This window comes from Carettochelys insculpta, chromosome 2, assembly GCF_033958435.1.
Source record: "Carettochelys insculpta isolate YL-2023 chromosome 2, ASM3395843v1, whole genome shotgun sequence".
Lineage (NCBI taxonomy): Eukaryota > Metazoa > Chordata > Testudines > Carettochelyidae > Carettochelys > Carettochelys insculpta.
The window spans coordinates 177,086,667-177,112,843 of NC_134138.1; the positions used below are offsets into that span (position 1 = coordinate 177,086,667).

Sequence of the window (26,177 nt, forward strand, 5' to 3'; positions counted from 1 at the left end):
CAGCTTTCTCAGTATTGATAGTGGAGGGTAGGGGACTTTTTAATCTTTAAAACAGAAAGCTTTTCTGCAAATTGTTTTAATCAAGTGAGTGTGAACACAAAAGTCAAAAAAGTTCTGAGCACAAATACCCAATTCTCTAAATTATGTTTAACCTCCTTCAAAGCCAGAAAGTCAATCTTACTAATTCTTCCCAATGCATAAAATCTTTAGCATAGACAAGTATTTCTAACGTAAGCATGCATATTTGTAAAAAAACTGTGGCTTTTTATGCATCGTGCATTTTTCCTTTGTGAATTACCTTTAACAAAGACATAAAAGTAACTGACTCAATCATAACATGCTTGAAAACATGAGTTAAATATCACATATGTAAAGGACATGGTATAGCCTTTAAGATACAGATAAATATCAGTGAGGGTATAAAGATCTGACAAAATTAAAAGCAACCCGGCAAGCTAATTCAGTCCTTCAAATGCAGAGGGATGGCTGATTTTTCTCCCTGTTATTAGTATGCGATATGTTCCACAGGGAAAAAAATGTTGCTCTTTTTATTGTCGATATGGCTTTTTTCTGTGAAATGAGCATCCCTCAATACTAGAACTAATGCATTTCTCATCTAGGAAATATATTTGTGGGGTTAACAACGGGAACAACCACACTCTTTGTACAAGAGCATCCAATCATAAATTCTGTGATATGCTTCATGCATACAGAGTTACAGAGTTCTTTCAGTGATATTGGACCTTTCTTTTTTCTTTTTTTTTTCCTTTTTGTCTTTCATTTTCATTTTGCCTCACAGTAAGTTGATACATTTTCATCAAATCTTTTGTGCTGACTAAGCCAGATAAAATTTGACTAAGTTGAAGGGGTATGTTCATTAGTTACACAGTAGCTACTAACGAGTACTGTACAATTCCCGGGTTTCTAGTTTGCCTTTCAAACCCACGCTTGAACATCTAAATATTTTATTTGGTTTTTTTCAAATGAGCAAACAAGTAAAATATCAGAAATGGCTGTAAAATTTTGGAATGTGAGTGCTTCCATTGTGCCAAGACATCGATTTATATTGCTTTTTTTAATTCAGAGAATTTAGCGACAAGAATTTTGCACACAGAAAATTAGAATATTAAAATCTGTGATTCAACCACAACATATCACAGACTCTTCTATCACCCATCTCCACATAAACAGTGTCACAAACTGCTTCTTAAACATTACTTTACTAAGTTTGACCTTAGAATATTTTATTCTTCATAACTGGTAACAAATAACAACACTCAGCTTGAATCTCAGTTCTTACAGTACAAAACAACCCCTCCCTTGAAATGCAGTAGTGGAAAAACTACCCCCAAAAAGTTACTTGAGTAAAAGTACTGCAACTTTGAAAAAATGTATCCTTCTGTGAAATTACTTGAGTAGAAAGAGCAAACTTATTGCATATTAATTGTGCTCAGGTATCCAGATGTAGAAAGTAGCCATCCTATGGAAATCTGTCTTTAACCACCTGAGTTATCCTAGAGCACCATTAAGGTAGTAAGGTGAAAAAGCAGCTCAGGACCCAGACCTGGCAAGTGAAAAGAGCTGATTAAGCACTGAACGTGAAAGAAGGAGGGAGGGACTACAGTTAATCAGTGAGCCTCAGCTGCTCTCATGGCTGGCCTGCTGGCAGGGCTTTTAAAAAGTCATCCCAGTCAGGGAAGGAGTGGAGAATGAGATGAGAAGAAACAAGACAGAAAAGGAGACGAGCAGTATTTTTGCAAAACATGGCGTGTTGGAACAAAGTCTGGACACTGTGTATGAAGCAAGCAGGGGGTTTTATTACACACAGTGCTGGCTGAGTGCCAGTTTGCCCATTGGGACTCAGTGGGGCACTGCCAGCCAATAGATTATAATTGATTATATAGATTATTGATGGGCAGGAGGAAACTACGATATGGGTGTCACCCACACTGGATAGGCTCTAACAGCGAGAGGAAATGAGCACAATAAACCAATAATCTAAAAAGGCTACAGAGTATCTCCGCCCATAGCTTATAGAACATCCTATCTCTAGGTGGTTTCCTCTACGTGTTAAACAAAACAGATATACAATGATCGGTTCATGTCAAGATAGGATAGAGGATAAGGTGATGCCTCCACACTGGTGCATCCAAGGGTGTTTATCTAGAAGATTTAAAGCAAAAGACATTAACAGCATATAGCACTAACAATCGATTTCCACATGCAGAGCCTCTTCTTGGAATGTAGTTGCTGAGGCAAATATCCCTTCCTTCAGACTTCAAGGCCCTTCCTGCCTGAGCTGGGATGATCTTCTGTGGGTCTTGGGAAAAGATAAGGGAGAGGGGCCCAGCAAGGTAGCTAGTGAGAGAGATAAAGGAGAAGGGGGCCCAGTGAGGTATCTTTCCACTCATGCTAGCTGGGTTTCTATATTAGAGGCCTACTCCAGACTCTAGGAATTGAATAGGGGGTCTTTAGCACAAACCATAGTCTGCCTGAGGAATTTTCACCCTGCACAGCAGATGGCGGGGAGTAGCTTGGGGAAAGTTCCTGGGCTTCCCCTGTGAGACTGAGAGCCCTACGCCTGGCTAGGTGGAAAGGATGGACTAACCAGCCAAGACAGGCAGAGGTGGATGCAGGCTAAATCCTCCAGCCAAAGGGAGAGGTGTGAGACCCTGGCAAGACATGGGGGTACCTTGCCACAATGTGGATATATGTATGTGTATATGACATATGATACACGCACATATAATATACATATTGAATAGTAACAGAGAGGAAGCCATGCTCGTCTATACACTATCAAAACAAAAAGCAGTCAAGTAGCACTGAAGACTAGTCTTTAAAGTGCTACTTGACTGCTTTTTGCTTTGATATAATATACATGTGTATTTCAAATATGGAATTTAAATGTAGTTGCAGCCTTAATTTATAAAGCTAAAGAGTGACCAAGTTAAATACAGAAATCAAATTACAGAAACCACTGGGACCACGGCTGCTTTGGCCTGGCCGGAGCACCTCCCCCCAGGTGCACTCGGAGCTACCATGGACAAGGACTGCTCTACCCTGGCTTGAGTGCACCGCCCAGCAGCACAACCAGGACTGCATCCCTACCCATTTAATCAGTTGACTGGTTAAATCTAGTGCTTAATCAATTAACCGATTAAATGGGATTTTACATCCCTAGGCTGGGTGGGAGGTCAGAGCGCTGGAGCAGGCTGGGAGTGGAGGTCTGGCTGGGAGGAAGGGTGCAGGAGCAAGGGGAAATGCAGGAGCAGACTGGGAGTGGGAGAGCTGGGTGGGAGGAGGGGCGTGGAAGAGGAATGGGTATGCAGGGGCTGACCATAAGGGGAGTGGGAGGGGGCACTTACATGGCTCTGCTCTCCCCACCAATCCCAGCTACTGCCCTCCATATCGGCCAAAATCTGCCCAATAGGAGCAGTGGGGAAACTCTGCCATGAACTGTTTCTGGCATTGCATTCTCCCAGCCAGCGGGAGGGTGAGCAGCAGTGCATTGTGCCATGTTTCTTCTCCCCTGCTTGCCAGATCCGGCCCATGAGGCTCTGGGGTCCCCACCCCTGTGTCGATACTGTTTTGGAATGAAAAGGTATTCATGCAGCTCTTTAAAGGCTTCTTTGTTGGCAGGTATCAGAGGGGTAGCCGTGTTAGTCTGTACCCACAAAAACAATGAGAAATCCTGTGGAACCTTATAGACTAACAGATTTGTTTGGGAGCATAAGCTTTCGTGGGCAAAGACCCGCTTTGACAGATGAAGCGGGTCTTTGCCCATGAAAGCTTATGCTCAAAAAGATCTGTTAGTCTATAAACTGCCACAGGACTTCTTGTTGCTTTTATGGATACAGACTAACATGGCTACTCCTCTGCTACTTAGAGCATCTCAATTCTCTTTATTTTTTTTTCTTCCAAAAAAAGTTTGAAGTAAAAAGGGAGATTGGTTCCTGTTTCATGGAAGCCACGTCTTTACCCAGTCCTGTCCTGGAAGGGGAATGACACTCCTCTTCATGCGTGTGAGATTACTGCACATAATCCCACAACATTGGTTCCAGAGTGGAATCATCTGTAGGTTTTTTACAAATTCAACAAGGGCACCAGCTCTCAGATGACGCAGCAGCAGCTTGCTTTTGTACTGTTGCAGTAGTAACCCAGATGACAGAACAGCATTTCATTTTTTCAGGTGCATTTACTTTCTCTTGCAGGAAAGCACAGTTTCAAGGCAAGGTATCATCTCATGCAGGGGCCAGGAGGCCATGGCCCCACCAGATTTTAAAATGGCAGGGCACTTTTCCCAGCCTCAAGGGCAAGCAACAGGAGAAGAGGACATAAGGAGCAAGCATAGGGTAGGGTCTTGGGGGGAGTGGGGTTTCAGGGAGATGGGCAATGCAGGGAAGAGCTACAGTTTAGGCATGAGTCCCCCCTTCCTCGCCACACTTTTATGAAGCTCCCACTATCCCAGTCTCAGAGTGAAATGAACACTTGAGAGGTGACAGCCTGTCTGCTAATTAACATAGCATCACTGCTCCTGAAGCGAAAAGCCAGAGGATCTGCTGTTCAAATTATAGTTTCACAGGAGTCCAAGGACTGTACAGAGACTAGGTACGAGGTGGAAAAGCTGATGAGTGACCAGTGTGAAGTCAGAGTTGGCTGGAAGCAGTGTTCCCAATAAGCTCAGCACTTGGCGGCCACCAAGGAGAGATTCAGATGTCGCCAAGCTGATTAGCAGAGTGCCAACTGGAGCCGGCATATATTTTTATTGGTGGCGCACACCTGCAGATGCCTCATTGCACAGAACAAAATTTATTCCGCACATGGATGGAAAACATTAGAGGAAGCACTGGCGAAAGCCTTCTCCTATTCTTTGTTATTTGAAGGGTGCTGGTGAAAAAAGCCACACCTACACCAAAATCATTGATTATGTGTCTACATTGAAATAAAATAGCCGGAGCATGGCCAAGGCTGGGCTAGGCTAGGTGACTGGGGCTTATGAGGGTCAGGCTACAGGACTCTAAAACAGAGAGCAGTTGCTCATGTTTGGGCTGGAGCTTGGGCTCTGAGACCCAGTGAAGGGAGAAGTGGTCACAAGCTGGGCTCCTTGCCACTTCATAGTTCTGCAATCAGAGCATCATGAGCCTGAGTCAGCTGATCTGTGCTCTTGAGACTTGGTGCCACGGGTATTTTATTGCAGTATAGACACACAGAGAGAAAGGTGAAGAGTCAGGGAGACCAAATAAGAGATCAAGCTAAAATGGACTCGTTGCACACTATATGAAACAGAGAAAAAGCCGGAAGATCCCGCTATTGTTTAATGTAATAAATGTAGAACAAATAAAAACTACAGGGAAACTACTAATTATAGCTTTGAATAAGTCCAAAAGCGAGTCCAAATCCTGTAAGGTCTCCCTTTCTGCTTGTCCCCACCTCGTAGCATTCTGGCTCAACCAGAGCCAATAATACACTCTTTTTCAGACTCACCCACAAATTCTGACTCAGATTCAGAGAGCACCTGAAGAAGAGCTAAAGGGATTCTAGGTTGACATGGCTTACACCTACTTCCTGGCTCATCAACATGGCCATTTCTACACAGGCCACTTCCTTTGGAAGTGGTATGCTAATACACAGAGCAAAAGATGCGAATGAGGCATGGATGCAAATTCCCTGCACCTCATTAGCATAACGTCACATGATTTGGAGTCCAGAAGACCGTTCCTCCAGACTCCAAAACTTCTTCTGGAGGCCCCTTCCTCCCAAAAATTTTGAGGGAGGACACCCTCCAGTACCACACTGACCCTCATCATCAACCTGGGGAATGGCTCCAGTCAGCAGGGCCGACAGCCAGTATAGGCCCTGAGTCAAGGTGGGAGTGGGGGCCCAGTGCCATGGGCATGGCCAAGGATGGAAGGGTGGGGCCTAGGGCAGTCAGCCCTTGGTGTTGCCCCACTCCTTCACAGCCAGGTGGAGTGGCACAGCAGGTCTGCTGTGGCATTTCAAAGGGGCCCAGAGCTCCAGCTTCTGCCACAATCAGTACAGAAACAGCAGTGGTTGGTGCTCTAGGTCCCTTTGAAATGCCCTGGCTCAAGTGTCCTCTTTGCCCTCCCTTCAGTGTGCCTGACTACACTCCTGACTGAGACAGAAGAGATCCACCTACTAGTGAATAATCAACACCAGACCCTTCTAAACCTACAGCATTTTGTCCACGTGCTGACCCCATGTAACACTGCTTAGACTGTGAGAGATCTCACCACAAATGGATACATGGGCTGCAGCACAAAGATCCAGGAAAGAATTATTCCAACTCTCTTTTTTTAAAAAAGGCCTGAGTGTGCTGGGTTCTGCTTTTTTTTTAAATGGTGTGTCCAAAAATACGTATGAGAGAATGTAAAATTACAGCCAGGCTTAAATGATACTGACTAGGAAGAGGGAAATATTTCTTCTAAGTATTTTCCCAGCTGAGATAGAATGAATGGATGGTAGTTTCAAATACAAATGAAAAATGAGCTACCAACACAGATAAGAGGCCTGCTGGACTGCTGTGTAGGCTGCGTTTGTCTTTGGTACAATAAAAATAAAGGCATTAGAGACAACAGTTAAGTTTGCTGACAAAAAAGAATTGCTCAAATCAATCACAATTAACAAGCAGTGCCCTAAACAGGCAGACAGAAAGAGACAAATATTTGCTGGCAAAACATACATGAGTAAAAGAAAATGAATACTACAAAGAAAACAGTAAAATGTTGGCAATAGGCTATGAGTTGAAAAGGCAACACTTAAGCTTATTGGAAAAGAAGGAAATTTTTTGGAAATATTTCATATAAATAGCATTAATGAGATAAAATTGAGAACATTAATGGGTGAGTACAGGAAGAAATCATAACAATAGGATCTATGAAGCTGCCAAATAATCTGAATGGGAATGGGTAAGACTCATCTATTTAAAAACAGACTGAATAAAATACTGGAGAACATAAATTAGGGAACAATCCTGCACTGATAGGAGAGATGGGCTATGCAAACAACTGAGTCTTTTCCATTCCTTAATTCTGTAGTTTTATGATATGTGGTTTTATGACAGTAAAGATGAATCTCTGAACCATGGGACAAAGAACTCAACAGGAAAAAAACATAAAAGGTACTGGAGATAAGAGCCAGCTGGCTCAATATCGGCTACACGGACACTGCCCTGATATTTTTAATAATGATTTCACCCAAATTACTGAAGACTGAGAAGGAACTCTAAATAGTACAAGGGGAAATGACGTGTGCGGTTTCTAACTCAATATAGCAAAGACAAGAGAGTGCTGCAAGTTATGGTAAGAATGACTGCTTTTCAAAACTGACACAATCAAGGTTGGCTCAAAGTTTATAAACAAAAACTAACGTTAAAAAAGAAGACTACAGAATAAATGGAGGCAAGATCTCAAGAGATGTGGTTTTAACTCACTCTCGCAACCAGAATTAACAGTTCACTTTTTAAGCACAGAAATTACACATTGCCATTGGCAAACTAAAAAGAAACAGCAAAATTCAACATTTTCTTATACAGTTGAACCTCATTTATCCAAGTCTTCATTACCCAGCTCTCCATTTGAACCAAACAACCAGCCCATACACAGAAATGTAGAAAACTGACATCACTAAATGACAATGCTACTGTAAACGTCTTTTCAGCCTTGCAATATGATCGTGACTACTCGGCAAAAACATGCAATATTGCCCTTGGCCGTGAGTTACTGCATGATGCTGAAATCATACAGACTGTGCTACATGTGGGCATCGATGAAGAAGGTAAAGATTCTGCTAAGCAAGAATTGACAAAAAAAATGACTCACTGTGATGCTCAAACAGCAAGAAATGTCTTCCGTCAGTACTCGGAATGACAGGCCAATACCGACCCCTCTAAACAGTTGTTGATGAAATGACTGCGGTTGTGCAGTGAAGTTGGAATCTCTCATCTAAGACAACACAAACGGTGATTTTTTTTTCAGGCACGATAAACATGAGTGTTGCTGTACCACTGTGCTGTACTGGATTTTACTGTACTGGATTTTAATTTGATACTTTATGTGTATAACATATTTGTATAGTTCTTACTATTAGTATTGATATTTTTGCATTTAAAATTAACACTTCTGCCATTTTAAAAACCTAGTTCTGTTCACTACTAATGGTTTGTGTATACTGCAAAGAGGGAAACTATGTTTTAATGTCTGAGTCCATCATTTCTGTCTTTTTAACAACTGGTAGTCTTTGCTGGAAGTAATGGTTCTTCTGCAAATCACTGTACATAAAGAAGGAAACTATGTTTTAATGCTTTGTAATGAGCATCATTTTTAAAACTGCAAAAATGTACCATTTGCAAGATTACATGTAAGCAAGCTAAAACAGAAATGGTGTAGCGTGTAACATTAAGCAGATTTCATAGATGGCCCCTATGATGCTCTGGGTTAAACACTAAGTAGTATAAACATGGTAAGTTTTTAAAACTTCACCTTTTCCTGTTAATAAATTAACAAAAAATTGTTTACGAGAAGTAATCATTTGTATATTCTGTTACTCGATGAGAAGATGAAGAAGGAGTCATTAATTTAAAAGCTTATGTGGGAGGGGTCAGTGAGTTTAAAAGCAATTCCATCTCTTAAAATAGCAGATAGAAAGCTTTCTTGCACATTCACTTGATTATCTAAGTTTCTGATTATCTAGTCTTGAGCTGGCCACAATTATGTCAGGTAAATGGGGTTCTGCTATATTCTGCCCTTTTACTTTTTAAGCTTTTAATTGAAGGTTCCTAGTGTTCATTCGTGAATCTTATATTGAAAGGGAACAATTTCGAGCCTGCAGTGAACTCTGTGCAGTGAGGATATTTTTGGCACTTATAATAAGCTATTAATGAAGCAAACTAGGAGCAAGGGCTCATTTTACTTAAGCTAAAAAAAGCAAGAAATGGTCAAAAGCATCTGAAATGTTGCATCAGGTCTATAGAGAAATCATGCAACTTCTCTGCAATTCACATGAAAATGACATTTCATACAGGTTTCCTGACACTCTGTGAAACTGTTGTCTAGGATACTCAGAGACAAGGCAAGAAAAATAAGGTGCTATATTTATTTAAGTTTATTTAAAGTATTTTTGGTGTTGCAGATTTGAAAAATTGTACATTTGCACATTTGCATAACAGCATGGAAAGCCTGTGACACATGCTGTATTTGGAAATATATATAAGCTATCATTTACTTTTTTTGCACTTTTCATTTGCTGTTCCATGAAAACCAACAAAAAATAATTACAAAGACTGAAACTGAGAATCAGAGCAGGGCTGGAGGGAACAGCATCACAAGAAAAACATACAGATATGTTAACAAAAAGGTAGAAACAGTAAGAAAAGTCAAGCAATGCATGCAAGTTGGAGTAACTCACAGTAAATCCAAGTGGTAGGAGCAGAAGGAAAAAAAAGCGGAACTACCAGAAGATTAAAGAATTGGAAAAAAAATCTATTTAGGCTGAGTAACAGAGGAAGAAATAATCATGACACCGAATACAAACGCCATCTTCTGTACTCTAACAAAGAAATAGCTGTCAAGGTGATGAATTCCAGAACCATTCAGCACCACTCTGAGGCTGGTATAAAAGGCAAACTACCCTATTTTTACCAGCTTTATCTCTGGCTCTGAAAGAATGTTTGAAACCTATCAAGTAATCAGTCTATTATGCACGGGAGAACAACACTGTGAGCATGCTGTACTGACAACTTTTAAATCCATCCATACATGGATAGTCATTAATGACCAGAAACCTTTGAACCTGTCCACTAAATTTTGACAGAAGCTTCAAATTTGAAAAGACTATATTGAAAGGAGAATGGCTCACCTCATTTCACATTTCAAAAAGCATGACATATCCAAGAAAGTAGCTTTCTTGTCTGGAAGTTTGTGTGATAATCTACTATATATTTTAGAGAGTTTGTTTATTTGATCAAGAGTTCTGAAAGAATTTAAATGTGAAATTGTGGCACTCCTAACTACGTTTTGTAATCTATCCTTTAAATTATCTTCGGCATGAAATGACTGGAGCACAGCTAAAGTGATGCCAATTTTTAAAAATGACTCTAGAGGTGAGACAGGATACTGAGCTAGAGGGACCTTTGGTCTGACTCAGTATGGCCATTCTTATGTTCCTCTGACACAGTAAGAGCAGGGACCATCAAATTTGGTATACAGCTTCCTCTTATAGCAACTGGAAACAACAAAAGGGTTTGGTTGTGCCTGGAAAACAGGATATGCCTAGCATAGCATTGTTTCACATAAAACCAAACAGAAAAGAGACAATCACCAAATCAAGTACAGTCCTTAAAACTGACGTTACTGAATGAATATTGAAAGATACTGAACCAAGATGAGCTCAAAAAATAAGATGAACATGGACTAGGATTGCTTCTCAGTAAACCTTACTGAAAAGAGATAAAATGGAGAAATGAGGCATAGTGCTCTGTTTTGCCAGAGCTACATTAATGCTTAAAATTTGAAAACTAGAAGAACATTTTGGCCATGACTACACTAGCCAAAAACTTTGAAATGGCCATGCAAACGGCCATTTTGAAGTTTACTAATGAAGCACTGAAACACATATTCAGTGCCTCATTAGCATGCGGGTGGCCACGGCACTTCGATATGGACGCGGCTCACCCCCGTGTGGCTCGTCCAGATGGAGCTCCTTTTCAAAAGGACTCCGGCTACTTCGAAGTCCCCTTATTCCTATGAGCAGATGGGAATAAGGGGACATCGAAGTAGCCGGGGTCCTTTCAAAAAGGAGCCCTGTCTGGACGAGCCATGCGGCAGCAAGCCGCATCAATTTCGAAGTGCCGCGGCCACCCGCATGCTAATGAGGCGCTGAATATGTATTTCAGCGCTTCATTAGTAAACTTCGAAATGGCCATTTGCATGGCACTTTCAAAATTTTTGGCTAGTGTAGACGTAGCCTTTATGGGAAGCCAAGTTGATTTTGGTCTGTTGAGGAAGCTGCAAGCAGGGACTTTTTCCAGGACCAGATCACTGGAGGGGAAGATAAAATGCTCTTTGTGATCTTGGGAGATCTCACCTACTCTTTAATACCATGACTCATGAAGCCACACACCAGGAGCCTTGGCAGCAGCAAGGAGAGGTTCAGCAACAGACTGAGCAGGTGCAGAATGACCACGAGGTGTGTGTTTGACCATTAAAATTTCCACTGGTGATGTTTGCATGGGAAGCTGCACCTGGCAGATTACAAGATCTCTCTCCTTAGAGACATGTACTGTACCATCCAGAATGGTAAAGGGAAAGGTGAAAGCTTTTCTCAGGGCTGGACTGCTGAGGCTCAGTGTCTGGAGGCTGGTTTGCACGACCTGAGACCAGAGTACAGGACCACAGCATGGGTCCATAAGGATCAGGGAAGCCTTGAGGCAGCAATTTAATGCTGAAAGCATCTTTGTTGACATGCATGGGAGTGCAGTGACTCTGATTGGTCCCTCTGCTGCACTTAGGACAATAGTGCCAGCTGCTTTGCTAGGGTGTGCTTGCTTCTTTTCATGCATTGGAATAAAGAATGCTTTCAAATCCAAGTGTATCATTTATTGGAAAGAGCAAACCGAGCACACACGCAGCATTGCACATGGGGTGACATGAAGGGGGTGCACAAGAGGTCACATGCACCCCCATGCCAATACTCTTCCACTCGCCATCAAAATTTCATACTTATATCAGTTATCAACATCTAGGCAGTTTTCTTGAGAGCCTGTCACAAGTTGTTCTGCCTACAGTTTCTTTATCTCTTTGTCCAATTTGAGACTTATGAAACTTGGCTCTGTCACAATTTGCTACTCCAACAAAATCTCTGTCTTAGATTTGGACACAAATTGTTATCGTGTAACAAGGTATAGAAAGGACTATTTTAAGTACATTTCAACATTGTGTCAAAAATGTGCATCTAAATATACTTTTAAAAGCTGAATTAACTGTGGTTTTCACTCAAATATACATTATAATTGAAGATCATAACTATGCATATCATTAACATCCTTTTTTCCTACTCATGGTAAATTTATACCCTCTGTCCTACCCTATCCTGAAGATCTCTCCCCCTGCCCCACTTCTCCCACTGCCTAGCAGTGGATTGCCAGAGTTCTCAACCCTGACTCCTATCTCCCTGTCTCTAATTTTGCTAATCTCCCCTCTCTGTCCCACCTCCAGGCACAGTTTGGCCTACCTGATACGTACACTCTGCCAAGCTCCTCCACTCTGATTTGCCTCTCTCTGTGGATGCTAATCAGCCGTCTCTTAGATTCTGGAGTTACAGGGATCCAGTTTGTGCCTGGCCCAGACACCAACTGAACTAGAACTCTTTGATGATGGTTTTATACCAGCCCTGTGACCCCCACTTAGTACTGGTGTAAATGGGATTGAGGACAGCGATGAAGCTGGCCCTAGAAGTTGGGCCTGTTTAAATTCTGTCCTAGATGTCACAACTTTTTGGAAAAACAGGGCATTTGTCCTATTTGTTTTTGGCTACGTCTACACGTGAAGCCTACATAGAAGTAGCCTATTTCGATGTGGCGACATCGAAATAGGCTATTTCGATGAATAGCGTCTACACGTCCTCCAGGGCCAGCAATGTCGATGTTCAACTTCGACGTTGCGCAGCCCAACATCGAAATAGGCGCAGCGAGGGAACGTCTACACGCCAAAGTAGCACACATCGAAATAGGGATGCCAGGCACAGCTGCAGACAGGGTCACCGGGCGGACTAGCGCTTCCGGGGCAACAGCTAGCCGCTCCCTTAAAGGGCCCCTCCCAGACACACTCAGCCTGCACAGCACGCGGTCTGAGGAGCCATAGGCACACAGACTTCGGGCGCCGCAGTCATGGACCCCCAGCAGCAGCAGCAGCAGCAGCAGCTAGAGGTCCACCCAGCCCTCCCGGCAGGAGCAGGACTTGCCCTGCTCCGTGCCATGCGGGAGGCAGCTGAGAACCTCCTTGCCCCAGAGGAGGAGATGCCCCCAGGGCAGCAGGGCTCAACCCCTACCCCTGCAGCACCCCACCCCCCCCCCCCCGCCTCACACGCTGGCGGCTGTGGAGCTACCCCACCAGCACCGACTGGTGGGAGCGGCTGGTGCTTGGGGAGTGGGACGACGACCGCTGGCTCAGGAACTTCAGGATGAGCCGGCAGACATTTCTGGAGCTGTGCCAGTGGCTCACCCCCACACTCAGGCACCAGGACACCACCATGCGGCGTGCCCTCACAGTGCAGAAACGGGTCGGCATCGCTGTCTGGAAGCTGGCCACTCCAGACAGCTACCGATCCGTGGGCCAGCAGTTTGGTGTCGGCAAGGCCACCGTCGGGGCTCTCTTCATGGAGGTAAGCGAACCCACGGGGGGAGGGCAGGGCAGGGCCACGCACACCCTGCTCCCCACTCATTGGTGCTGTCCCCTGTGCTTTCTCTGCAGGTTGTGCGTGCCATCAACGCCATGCTCCTCCACAGGCTCGTGAGGCTGGGGGACCCAGATGCCACCATCGCCGCCTTTGCCACCCTGGGCTTCCCCAACTGCTTCGGGGCTCTGGATGGGACTCACATCCCCATCCGCGCCCCGCATCACAGTTGAGGATGATACCTGAATCAAAAGGGCTACCATTCTGTCGTCCTCCAGGCCTTGGTGGACAGCCGGGGACGTTTCCAGGACATTTATGTGGGCTGGCCTGGCAGCACCCATGACGCCCGGGTTTTCCGGAACTCGGGCCTGTGCCGCCGGTTGGAGGCGGGGACCTACATCCCCCAGCGGGAGATCCCTCTGGGGGACACCACCATGCCCCTCTGCGTCATCGCAGATGCGGCATAACCCCTCCGGCCATGGCTCATGCACCCCTACACGGGCCATCTCTCCGCTAGCCAGGAGCACTTCAACGAGCGCCTGAACCACGCGCGCCAGGTGGTGGAGCGCTCATTTGGCCGCCTGAAGGGACGCTGGAGATGTCTCCTGACCCGCCTGGATGCAGGCCCCAACAACATCCCCCAGATTGTGGGTGCCTGCTGTGCCCTGCACAATTTGGTCGAGAGCAAGGGGGAGACCTTTTTCCAGGGCTGGGCTGCGGAGGCCGGCAGGGCACACGTCCAGCCACCTGCTGCCCCCAGTCGGCAGGTGGACCCCGAGGGGACCCGGGTCCAGGAGGCCCTGCGGGCCGACTTTGATGAACAGGCCGCGGGGTGAACTCTGCCCAGGCCCCCTACTGCCCACCCCTTCCTCCCCCACACTCCTGCCCCAACGCCTACACCATGGAGCACCCCACCACACCCCCCTCCCACTTGTCCTGGACAAATGACAGCACGCACTTGTGGCTGAGCGTAAACTTTTTTTTTTCTTTCCGAACCTTTTTTTTCTAACTGTAAATAAATATTTGAATCACAAACCAAAAACTATGTACAAACGTTGAACAAAAGCAATATGTACAAAAATAAAACAATACAAAGAAACAACTGTCTGCAATAATAAAAAGAAAACCAGGGAGGATAATGGGGAGAACTATTTACGTGGGGGGACGGGGCAAACTGGGGGCCGAAAACAACAGGGTCCAACTATATACAAGGGGGGGGGCCACGTCCCGGGCCCCTCGCCCCTATAGCCCGGCACCGGGCGTTGGCAGCCAGGAGCCCCGCCGCGGTCGCAGCCTGGTCCATGGCTGGGTGGGAGCGGGCTGGACTGGAAGGTACGGTGGCCGGCGAGTGTCAGGTGGCTCCAGGGGTCCCTTGGCGCTCCGGCCCTCGCCGGTAGGTGGCGGGGCGACGGCGGACGGGACGGCGACGGGCGGAGCAGCTGGTGGTGGGGCTGCAGGAGCAGGCAGGGCGGGCGATGTTGCGGCCGGCGCGGCATGGGGGGCCAGGTAGTCCACCAAGCGGTTAAATGTCTCCATGTAGGCCCCCCATGCCTCCTGGCGCCAGGCCAGCGCCCGCTCCTGCAGCTGGAGGTGCTGCTCCGCGACCTCCAGCTGCTGACGGTGGATGGCCAGCAGCTGGGGGTCCGTCGCCGTCGGCGGTTGGTGTCGCGGGGTCCGCCGTCTAGCCCACCTGGAGCGATGGTCCCGGAGGGCTCTCCAGGACGACTGACGCCTCGCTGGCGCTCTCTTCCGGTCCTTCTGATGGTGCAGGTGCAGGACACAGGAGAGGAGGGGGGGAAGAAGAATGGAGACAGGCGTTAGTGTGGGCCCCGAGCCGTGGCCTTTGTCCCCCCAGCCCTGTGCTGCAGGTTCCCCAGCCCCGTCCCCGGGAGATGCTGCTGTTATGGATGGGGTTCAGGGGTCCCCCTGCCCTGCACCCTGTCCCCTGGTGGGAGCGACTCTCACTTCACCCCGCAGGGTCTGAGAGCAGGAGAGGTTTCTTAGGCCACAGCTGGCCAGTTTCTCCCAGGAGTGACAGCACCAGCTGTCGGAAGAGACAGTCCTTCCAACCCATCCTGGCGAGAAGACCCCAAGGGGTGCCCCTCGGGGATGCAGCTTTCCCCCTCCTCAGGCTGGCTGCCTTCCAGCTCTCCCTTCCCCTAGCCTCTACCTGTGGGCCCTGCCCTCGCCCCCCAAGTCCAAGCCAGCTCGGATCCTCCCTCCTGTTTGTTCAGGGCAGAGGTGTCACCTGCCAGCTGTAGCCCCAGGATCCTCCTTTGCCCCTGGGAGCTATTCGGCTCTTGTTGCTCATATGTAGCCTGAGTCTCCCTTTGGCACTCCCCCCACTCCATCACATGCTGCTGCTGCGGGGTGTCCCACCCCCTCCTCCCGGGGGCCCCTCGAGGTTCCGCTCCGCCCTGTCCCGGGGATGGGGCATGGCACTGTCATGCGGGGTGTGGGGGGGGCAGGGGCTGATGGATGCAGTGCTGTGAGGGCCATGGCCCTGGTGTCCTTGGGGCCATGGCCATGTGAGCATGTGGGAGGCCCTGGACACATATCTCTTACCCCCGCCCCTCAAGCCCAGGGGTGTCCACCAGAGGGGGGTACCTACCTGTCGGTCCACTCCCACGGTCCGGAGATCCCCGGGGGGCGGAGGCCCTGCTGCTGCTCCGGGATGGCCGAGGAGGATCTGCAGCCTGGATTCTGCAGAGGAGGAGCCCCCCTCCTCCTCCTCCTCCTCCTCCTGCAGCGATGTCCCGGGGGTGGCCTCCGGGGGGGGCCCCCGCGGTGCGGGGCTTGCCTCCAGGGCGGACTCCATCTGCAGGGCCTGCTGGGGCTCGTCGGCCGAGGTGTCAAGGGTGGCCAGAGGGGAGGAGGTGTGCCGGGAGCCCAGGATGTCCCTGAGCTCCCTGTAAAAGGGGCAAGTGACAGGGGCGGCCCCAGATCGGCTGGCCCCATCCCGGGCCCGGGAGTAACCCTGCCGCAGCTCCTTGACCTTACTCCTGACGTGGTCAGGAGTGCGGGCAGGGTGACCCCGGGCAGCCAGGCCCTCGGCCAGCCGAACGAACGCGTCCGCGTTCCACCTCTTGCTCCCCATTACCTGGAGCACCTCCTCCTCGCTCCAGAGCCCCAGCAGGTCCCGCAGCTCGGTCTCCATCCAGGAGGGGCCCCGCTGCCGCTTGCCAGCCTGGCTGCCCTGGCTCCCCTTGGGGGGGGTCCCCTGGGGGCGCTGGGGGGGCTGCCGGCCAGCCATCGCAGCTGTGTGGGGGGCTGAGGGTGGTGCAGGCTGGCCGCGTGTGCAGGCTGCAGCCTGCATGTTCCCTCAGCTTCCTGCACAGGAAGGGAGGGGGAGGGGACCTTTAAGGGGCCGCTTCACACGGCCACCAGTGAGCTGAGGGGCTGGAGAGAGCGTCTCTCAACCCCCCAGCTGATGGCCGCCATGGAGGACCCAGCAATTTCGACGTTGCGGGACGCGGATCGTCTACACGGTCCCTACTTCGACGTTGAACGTCGAAGTAGGGCCCTATTCCAATCCCCTCATGAGGTTAGCGACTTCGACGTCTCGCCGCCTAACGTCGAAGTTAACTTCGAAATAGCGCCCGTCGCGTGTAGCCGCAACGGGCGCTATTTCGAAGTTAGTGCCGCTACTTCGAAGTAGCGTGCACGTGTAGACACAGCTTTTGCCAGTTGATTTGCAACAGAGGAGACTATTCTATATAGACTCTTCTGTTGGTAATAAAACATATTATCCAGAGGAGTATTTTGATCAATTAAGTGGTGACTTACCTCAACCCCATAAGCTCTACCCTTCTTACTTAAATTATTCAGTTCATTAACTCCAAGGAAATTACGAAGGAAACACAAATCATTGCATTTGGGGACACGATACATTTGTCCTTTTCAAGGGAAAGGGGACAACTTGTGGGTTTCTGTGTAATTAGAAATACAGTATTGGTAATTTTGTGGACATTTATTGCTATGACATGTTTCTGAAATGTCTGTGTGATTCTAATGAAAACCTTCAAAAACAATTCAGCTATCTCTACGCTAGAAGCATCTGCCGACGGAAGTGTCTACGCTGCACTTCTGTTGACAAAACTCTCTAGTGTAGACCCAGCCTTCAGGTTTCCAGAAAGAGACGCTTCAGTATCAGACAACAGCCAAGCTATATGCAAGACGTATGGAGCACATTTCTCCATAGCAGCTGAAATGGCTTCACCCAGCACCTTCAAAGCAAGAAACAGAAATACCAACAAAAATAAGTGTTCAAAACCAAAGCTACATCTACATTGGAGAGTTTTGTAGGCAAAACTGAGGTTTTGTCAACAAAACTTCTGGAACATCTATGCACAAAATGTGTTTCGTCAACAGAAATAAATGGCTGTTATTTCACAATAACTTTGCTGTGTAGACATAGCCTTAGTGACAATATTGTCTGCACAAATTCCAGCAACACTGATACTAACTTTGGCAGTGCCCAACATAATAAAAGTTATTATAATATAGCAATATAAAAGTTCACAAATGTACAGGTTTACAGTGAGTGTCGAAGAGTTGAAAGGCTTCTGTCAATCTGTCAAATCAAGTAGGTCAGTCCCTAGAGCTTAGCACCATGTGCTTGATTCCTCATTGGGATCAGCACTATGCTGATTTTTGACAGATTTATCTTTCTCATAATAAATGCCCAAAATTGCCAAAGAAGATCTTTGATGATCTTGCCAATCAGCTGTGGCTCCTCTTTGCCAGAAAGCTGCCATGTTCCAAAATTTAACCAAGACAGAGAGAAAAAGGATTTGCCAGTGGTAGAAGTTGCACTGCCTGAATGTTAACTTATTGCTGAGGCTTGGAGAAAGATTTATCACAACAGAAGAACCTATTGAACATTCTGGTTGGACGTGAACAAATAAAAAACAAGTTTCATGATGTAATTGCCAATTTTTGTACAACAAGCCTGTGTGCTACTTAGAGCATCTTTGAGTACACCTGGAAGTTTGAAAGGGCTCTGCTGAGGAATATCCTACAGTGGGATGAAATGCAGACAGCCTCACTCTATCTGCACCAGGATTCTCACATTCAATACACTGGATGAGAATCATCTTTCTGATGAGCAATCCAGTTTCACTGAATTGGTCATGTGATGAGGATGGATGATACCCAGATACCAAATTCTACTTCAGGACAGATTGTATCAGCTGATAGGAATAAGGGGATTTTGACGTTTGCAGGGTCCTTTCAACAAGGATCTCTATGTAGACGAGCTGCGCACAAGCGGAACGCAGCACTTTTGAAGTGCCGTGGCCAGCAGCATGCTAATGAGGTGCTGCATATTCATTTCAGCACCTCATTTGTATTCTCCGATTTGGCCACTAGCATGGCCATTTCGAAGTTTTCCCCTACTGTAGATGTAGCCCTGGTGTTGTACATTCTTTTTAATCCCAGACTTTTCCTGTAGTGCCTGTATGTGCTGACTGTCAAAGCATTTGAGTCTGTACGGTGGTTTGGCACCAGGACAATCTGTCCTGAAGTAGAGTTTCCAGATCAGTGGGAGATATGCTGCATGACTTCACATTGGTCTTTAAGAAGACTTTATAGCACTTACACTGACCACCTATAGGGCACTTTCCATGAGTAAGCTCGCCGTAGAAGACCATCTTTGGTATCCATGTATCATCCATCATCATAACATGGCCATTTCAGTGAAACTGTTTGCTCATAAGCCTTACTTTCATGCCCATGACACCACATTGCTTAGGAACCTCCACATTAGGAATTTTGTGCCATCAATTAATGTGGGCAGTCTTCCTCAGACAGCACAAATGGAACTGATTGCATTTCAAAACCCTGTGGTGGTATCTTGTCCATGACCGGGCCATATAGCAGGATATTCAGGACAACTGCCTGATAAACTTTGCACCACGGTGACAGTTTAACACCATGGTCATTCCATAGATGTTTGGTCAATCTTCTGAAGGCAGTGCTGGCTTTGGCTAATTGAGCAGATACATCATCATCCTCACTTGTGTTAGAGGGTAATACATTTCTGAGGTGGCAGAACTTGTCAACAGCCTAAAGGACAACAGTGTCACTGGAGTGCTAGGCTCTTTCTGAAAAGATTGAGGCATAACTTCTGTCTTCTTGAGGCTCACTGTGAGTCCAAAACAGTGAGCAGAAGTAACAAAGCAATCAAAATGCTCCTGTGCATCCTTCACTGAATGAGTCAACAATACCCAGTCAACAACAAACAGAAGATTGTGGTAAACTGTTGCGAGTCTGAAGTCTGTAGGGGTTGAAAATACTACCATCTGTTTAGAACTGAATAGGAATGCCCAACATGCAATCTTTGAAAGAAACTAGCATAATTGGAAAGTATATGCTGAACAGGAGAGGAGCAAGGACACATTTTTGCTTTGTACCCTTGGATACGTCAAATGGTGCTGACGACTCTCCATTATTAAGGACGCGACCTAGCATGCCATCACAAAAAGACTGAACAATATCAATAACTTTTCAGGACAGCCAGTTAGAACAAGTACTTTCCACAGCCCATTTCTGTTGACTGTGTCAACTATTTTGGTCAAGTTGATGAAAATCACCTAAAGGTCCTGATGTTGCCCTCTACGTTTCTCTTGTAGCTACCTATATGTAAACATCATGTTGTCAGTGCCTCAACTGACACTAAATCTGCAACTGGCTTTGAGGAATGATGCCACTGATGAACACATAGTAAAAGCTGGTTGTAAAGAATGCAGGCCAGGATCTTACTAGCTATAGAGAAAAAAGAGATGCCCCAGTGGTCATCACAGCACACACTGTCAACTTTTCTCTTGTATATGTGTACAATCAGGGCATCTTTGAAGTCCCTGGGGACTAGCTCCTTCTCATAATTGGCGATTACTGGGTGAGACAGTACATCAGCTGGCCACTGGCAGCTTTATAAATTTCTGATGGAACTGCATCATCGCCAGGTGTCCTTCCAGATTTCATCTGTTTAACAGCTTTTTGTACCTCATCAACAGTTGATGGTATGACCAGTTGTGAATTGTGAGCCCATTGAGGAATCTCTTCAAGAACACTGCTGTCTGAAGTTGAGGTCTGGTTTAATACCTGGTGAAAATGTTCAGCCCAGTGATCATGGATTTTAGCACTATCTGTAATCAGAGTGAGGCCATCAACAAGGTGCACTTGTGTACAGCCAGCAATGCATGGCCCATAGATTGCCTTCATTCCATCACAGAATGCTTTCAAAACATGTCTATTGGCTGTATATTGAAGTTTAACTGCTTTCCATCAGTCCTCTTATATTTGCCATAATTTGACTTGTTCCTCCTGCTTAGCTCAAATATAATCTGATTTCCTGAAGGCATTCTCCTTATCACTGATCCTGGTCATGTGTGTCACATGCATCTTATTAAGAAAAGCTTGGGCATCTACGTCTTAGTCATCAGACCAGTCCTTGTGCTTGCATTTTTGGAAACCAAGGATTTTGACGGCAGTTCAGTAGGATGTTTCTTTGATGTTAATGCAGTCATCCTCAGTAATGGATGGCTGTTCTGGACCTCCATTGCTGATGACTAAGGAAGCAACAAGATTAAGTCTAAACACCACTTGTGTCTCAACTATTTCAAGTTTACCTACATCCTGCTTTTTTCAGCCTACAGCAGAATGGCAACATTTTGGTGGACAAAGGTTCAAGGAAACAGCATTGCATACCATGCAATGCGTCAGATCAAGAGCCAGTGCCACACACTGCATGAGTCAGCTTAGACAGATTGTTTTATTTTTTTTGGGGGGGGGGGTGGCGGGGTTGTGCTGTCGTCAATCATTTACCAATGCTTAGACCGAGGGTGCATTCAAGTTGCTTTGTATTTGTTCACCTATTGAAAGAATGTGCTTGCAATAGCAAGCTCGTGCTGCACACAAGCTTGAAGAAGGGCGACCATTTGAGTTCTCACTCCCATTACCAGAATGTCCAAGCACCCTTGGCCATGTGGTTCAGTCCAGATCAACTCTAGCGTTAAAATCACCAACTTTATAGAGCTTGGATTTAAAAGGTTCTAAAGAGAAGGCTGAATTCAGGCCAGCACAGGAAGTCTCCTTTTCATCATCTGGAGCAGGCAAAGTGGGTGCACGTGCACAAACAATTACAAGGCCTTCTCCCTGCCTCAGTTGAAGAGCTTTGCAGTCATCATGCAAGGACTGATGGTATGTGGCTGGGATTCAAGCTGGGGAACTAGTGGAGTTCTCATGGTGAAGCCAACCCCCACTTACCTCGGATGGCCCTCAGGATAGCCCACACAGTAATATGAATAGCCCGCTCCAACCTCTGTCAACTGGCTGGTACCAGAAATACACAGTTTGCTGAAGGCTGCAACTTCAATGTTATAATATGAAAGTGCTCTACAAGTGATTGATGTCCTGTGTTCCTGACGATCATCACTATGAAGAAGTGTATGTACAGTCCAGGATGCAAAGCATAGTTTCTGTTTAGTCATTGATTTTTCCTTGTGACTGCAAAAATTGTATATCCAGTTGGTCATGGTTAACCAACAGGGATCAGTTAGAACAAGCTGTGTTTAGAGGTCACTTTCCCTCCCCATCTTCTTCTGAAGAAAGCAGTGCTGTCCCTAAATAGGGCTGTTTTCTCATGTAGGCAAGATATGGGAGCTGTTGTTCCAGTTCAGCAGACAGATGATCATCATACACCTGGGCCAACTAAGCACAGGTTTGCGGATAAATGCTTCCAGCTGTCTCCTCCACCTGCATCTGATGTTACTTACCCATCGCCATAGCACTTTCATCAAGAAGCAAATCTTTAGCATCAAGAAATATACCTTAACATATTAATGGATTTAAGTGAGGCTGGCTTGTGAGTTCCAACCCTGCTCTCTCTTCTCATGCCAATCATCATACACAGGCAACAAGAACTGTGATGTGCACTGGAAGGAGACAGTGTGTGTTTGAGATCAGAGTTTCCTTTTCCTAGACTGATGTGCCTAAAAAGACTCAGTGAGCTCTGTCTGCCCAGGTTTGGAATCAGAGTTTCCCGTCTCCTAGGTACAGTTAGTCCCAGCGCCTTATTCCATATTATTTCCCTCCCACTCTCCACCCCCCATATATGGTTTTTAAACTACATGCCAAGGTATCCAAGCACGTTCTCTTGGTTTTATTTCTCAGTGTGTCAAATCTGAGGAAGAGAAGCTGTTAATATTACAATATGTTTGTATTCATGATTATCCTTGATGGATAAAGCAAGAATATTAAACAGAGATATCAGACTGCACAGGAATAAAATAAATCTGGTTCTAATGCAGAGACAGGCAAGATACAACCAGTAGGCCAGATCTGGCCTGTATACTATTTATATCCTGTTGCCAGGAAAGCAGTGGGACCAGGGGCTTTTTAAATAGCCACAGGAATCACAGGTGGTGGTGGCCAGGCAGCACAACAGCAGTGGGGCCGGGAGCCACAAGCTCTTTAAATAGCTGCAGGAGCCCTAGGTGGCAGCCAGAGAGCATGGTGGCTGTGGGGAGGAAAGGAGGAGTGAGAGACAAGAGCCTTTTAAATGGCAGCAGGAAGTCCATGTGGCAGCCAGGCAGCACAATAGTGGTCAGGGCTGGGAGCTGCAAGCCCTTCAAATAGCCACAAGCAAGACCCTCAGGCATTCTCGTCAGGCAACGCTGGGGGGGAGGCCAGTTCCCAGCCCTGACTCTTCCACCAGCCATGCTCACCCTGGGGGATGGAGTTCTCACAGCAGGATTCCAGACACATGGCCAGGCAATCTGGAGGGTCAGGTTACCCCAAGCCCTCACTCTTCTTCCCATGGTCCTGCCAGTTCTGCTACCCCGATTTCTGGAGGCAGGAACTGCAGGTACCCAGCCAAGCATCACCGGGGAAGCCAGCCCCCAGCCTCGCCCCTTCCACTTGATAGCTGCCCATTCCACTGGCTGGACCTCTCCCCACCCCATCTTGCCAAGGAGCTCAGCAGGCAGATCTAGTTTGGGCTGGCTAGGTTTTACTTGGTGAGTAGTAGGTACTTGTCTAATTGAATATCCTTAGTGCAGGTATGAATAAAAATAGGGACTTTGATACAATTTCATAGGATACTAGGACTGGAATGAGCTTCAAAAGCCATCTAGTCCAGTCCTCTGCACTTAGGGAAGGATTAATTATTAATCTTCGGTGCCCTGTGCCTTTTTCTGAAAGTGAGGTATGCTGTAATAACCTTGGAGTGGGGAGGGAATCAAACTGAAATGGTCAGAGCCATTCGCTGGAAAACACTACATTAGCGACACCTGCAATTTTTCTTCCCCCTTTTCCACAACATGAGTCAGAAACGGCTCTTAATACAGTCTGTGGTACAGCTATTTCTGAAAGACTAGTACTTAAGGGGGTGGGGAACAGAACATATTTAGGTCATTCAAAAATAAATTTGTCATCTGGCAAAACCAGCTTTTTATTTCCCTTCCTTCCTCCTTCCCTCCCTTTCCTAAATAGCACAAACAATTCACGAATATACACACATAATATCTTAATCACACAAGATTCTTGAAACATGACAAGCAATTCAGGTATTGATAGACATCAAACACACAGCTGAACTAGCCCCACAGGAAAGGGTTTCTCTTAAAAATAACATGGATGATAAATTTTTTAATAGTTTATTTAAATGTAATGTCTTTGAATATACAGAGGACCTCAGTCAGGGGTGACCATTGGGGGATCAGGGTGGAGCATCAGACAAGTACCCCTGCCCCACCCCTTCCTGGCCCAGCCCCTGCTGCTCCTGCTCCACCCATGCCCTGCCCACCTTTTCCCGTGCTGCACCACTTCCAGTGGTGTGGGGGCAGTTCTCCCCCTTTCCCTGGAGCAGTACAGCCTAGGAGCAGTGCTTCTGGGCCCCCTGTGCACCTCCCATACAACACCTATGACCACAATAATAAAGAGAAGTTTGACAATTTTGTATATGAACAAAAAATGACAGAAAATGACATGGCTTTGCTCTCCTCCCCTTTCATATATCAGATGGACAAAGCTCCAAATGACCTCCAGTTTGAACGTATTGGTTTGCAATGTGATGCATGACTTGTAGAGCAATTCCGATCAACACCACTTCTAGGGTTTTAGGCATCTCTCAGTGAACAGAACTTCCTGAAGATCGAGGCTCATGTCCAAAGGATACTTGCGCTGTTCATATAAACTTACATCTGTGCACAGATATTTTCTGTGCTGAAAGTCAATAAATCAAAGGACAGATCTTTGATCTGTGATGACCACTTTATAGTAATGGTCTCTATTGCAACAACAGAAATGACAATTAATGTCATGAGAAACAAGAAGTAATTCTTCTGCTCTGCTCAGCTGTGCTCTGCTGTGCTCTGCACTGATTAGCCCTCCACTGGAGTATTGTGTCCAGTTCTGAGTACCACATTTCAGGAAAAAAATGGACAAACCAGAAAAGGTCCATAGAAGAGCAACTAGAATGATTAATGGTCTAGAAAATATGACCTTTGAGAGAAGACTAAAAGAACTGTGTTCATTCAGTTTGGAAAAGAGATGGCTCAGAGGGAACATGATCACTGCTTTCAGGTACCTAAAAGGGTGTTACAAGGGAGATAAATTATTCTCCTTTGCCTCTGATGATAGGACAAGAAGCAATGGGCTTAAATTGCAGCAAGAGAGGTTTAGGTTGGACATTAGGAAAAAAATCCTAACTGTCAGGGTGGTTAAACACTGGAATAAGTTATCTGCATGACTGGAGACATTTAAGAACAGATTAGAACAGATTAGATAAATATCTAACAGGGATGATATAGAGGGAGCCATGAGAGCAGGGGATGGGATTTCATGACTTCTTCAGATCCATTCCAGTTCTAGTATTTTATAATTCACATCCCTGATTAATGCCATCATAGAACTTCCTCTTCACGTTGAGTTGCATTTTTCCACTTAATTTTAATAAGGAGCATAATTTGACTAAAAGTCAGGGGTGGGCACTAAGCCAGATGTGGCTTTCAGGGACAAACTGGTTATTGCTCACTGCTGATGACACCACAAGTTTAGCTTTAGTGCTATTACAAATTTTACAAGGGTTCTGAAAATGGTTTGTAACACACAGTAAAAAGTTCAGTAGCAGCAACGAAGGGTCCTGTGGCACCTTATAGACCAATAGAAAAGTTTAGAGCATGAGCTTTCGTGAGTTAACTCACTTCTTCAGATGCTCTGAAGAGGCATCTGAAGAAGTGAGTTAACTCACGAAAGCTCATGCTCTAAACTTTTCTGTTAGTCTATAAGGTGCCACAGGACCCTTCGTTGCTGCTACAGATCCAGACTAACACGGCTACCCCTCTGATAGTAAAAAGTTCAGTTATCTGGCACCCAGATAACCAGCACATTTGGTTAACCAGCAAGCCACAAACCGACTGACTGGACAGGGCCGTCAGAGCAGAGCTGGATGCCCACTGGACGGCCAGAGGAGGCAGGTTATGCAGGGCAGAGTGGGACTTGCTGTCCGCTGCCAGGCTAGATGCCTGCCTCAGCTTGACTATTCATTGCATTTTATTATCTGGCATCCCCAGTTCCCCAGGGATGCTGGATAATAAAGCTTGTACTGTACACTGCCTTCTTAGATAAGCTTTAACTAATGGTGCATTTAGCTAACTGTTATTAAATTTAATTACTTGATTGCATAAAGAGCATAATGGGGTCTTTTTACAACACATGGTGATGTAATTTCACTAATAAGAAAGTGCGGCGCCAACAGCTTACTA

At 46.2% G+C, this 26,177-nt stretch overlaps 1 long non-coding RNA gene across 1 annotated transcript in view; it reads right to left on the bottom strand.

The window, feature by feature from the left end:
* Positions 1-9,595, bottom strand: part of LOC142008743 (uncharacterized) — a 35,601-nt gene extending 26,006 nt beyond the window's left edge. Inside the window, exons 1-2 of the long non-coding RNA XR_012644220.1 lie at positions 9,427-9,595; positions 7,842-7,964 (exon numbers count right to left, since the gene is read on the bottom strand). This is a non-coding gene — a long non-coding RNA (uncharacterized LOC142008743). The remainder of the gene's footprint in view (positions 1-7,841; positions 7,965-9,426) is intronic.
* Between the last annotated feature and the right edge of the window lie 16,582 nt (positions 9,596-26,177).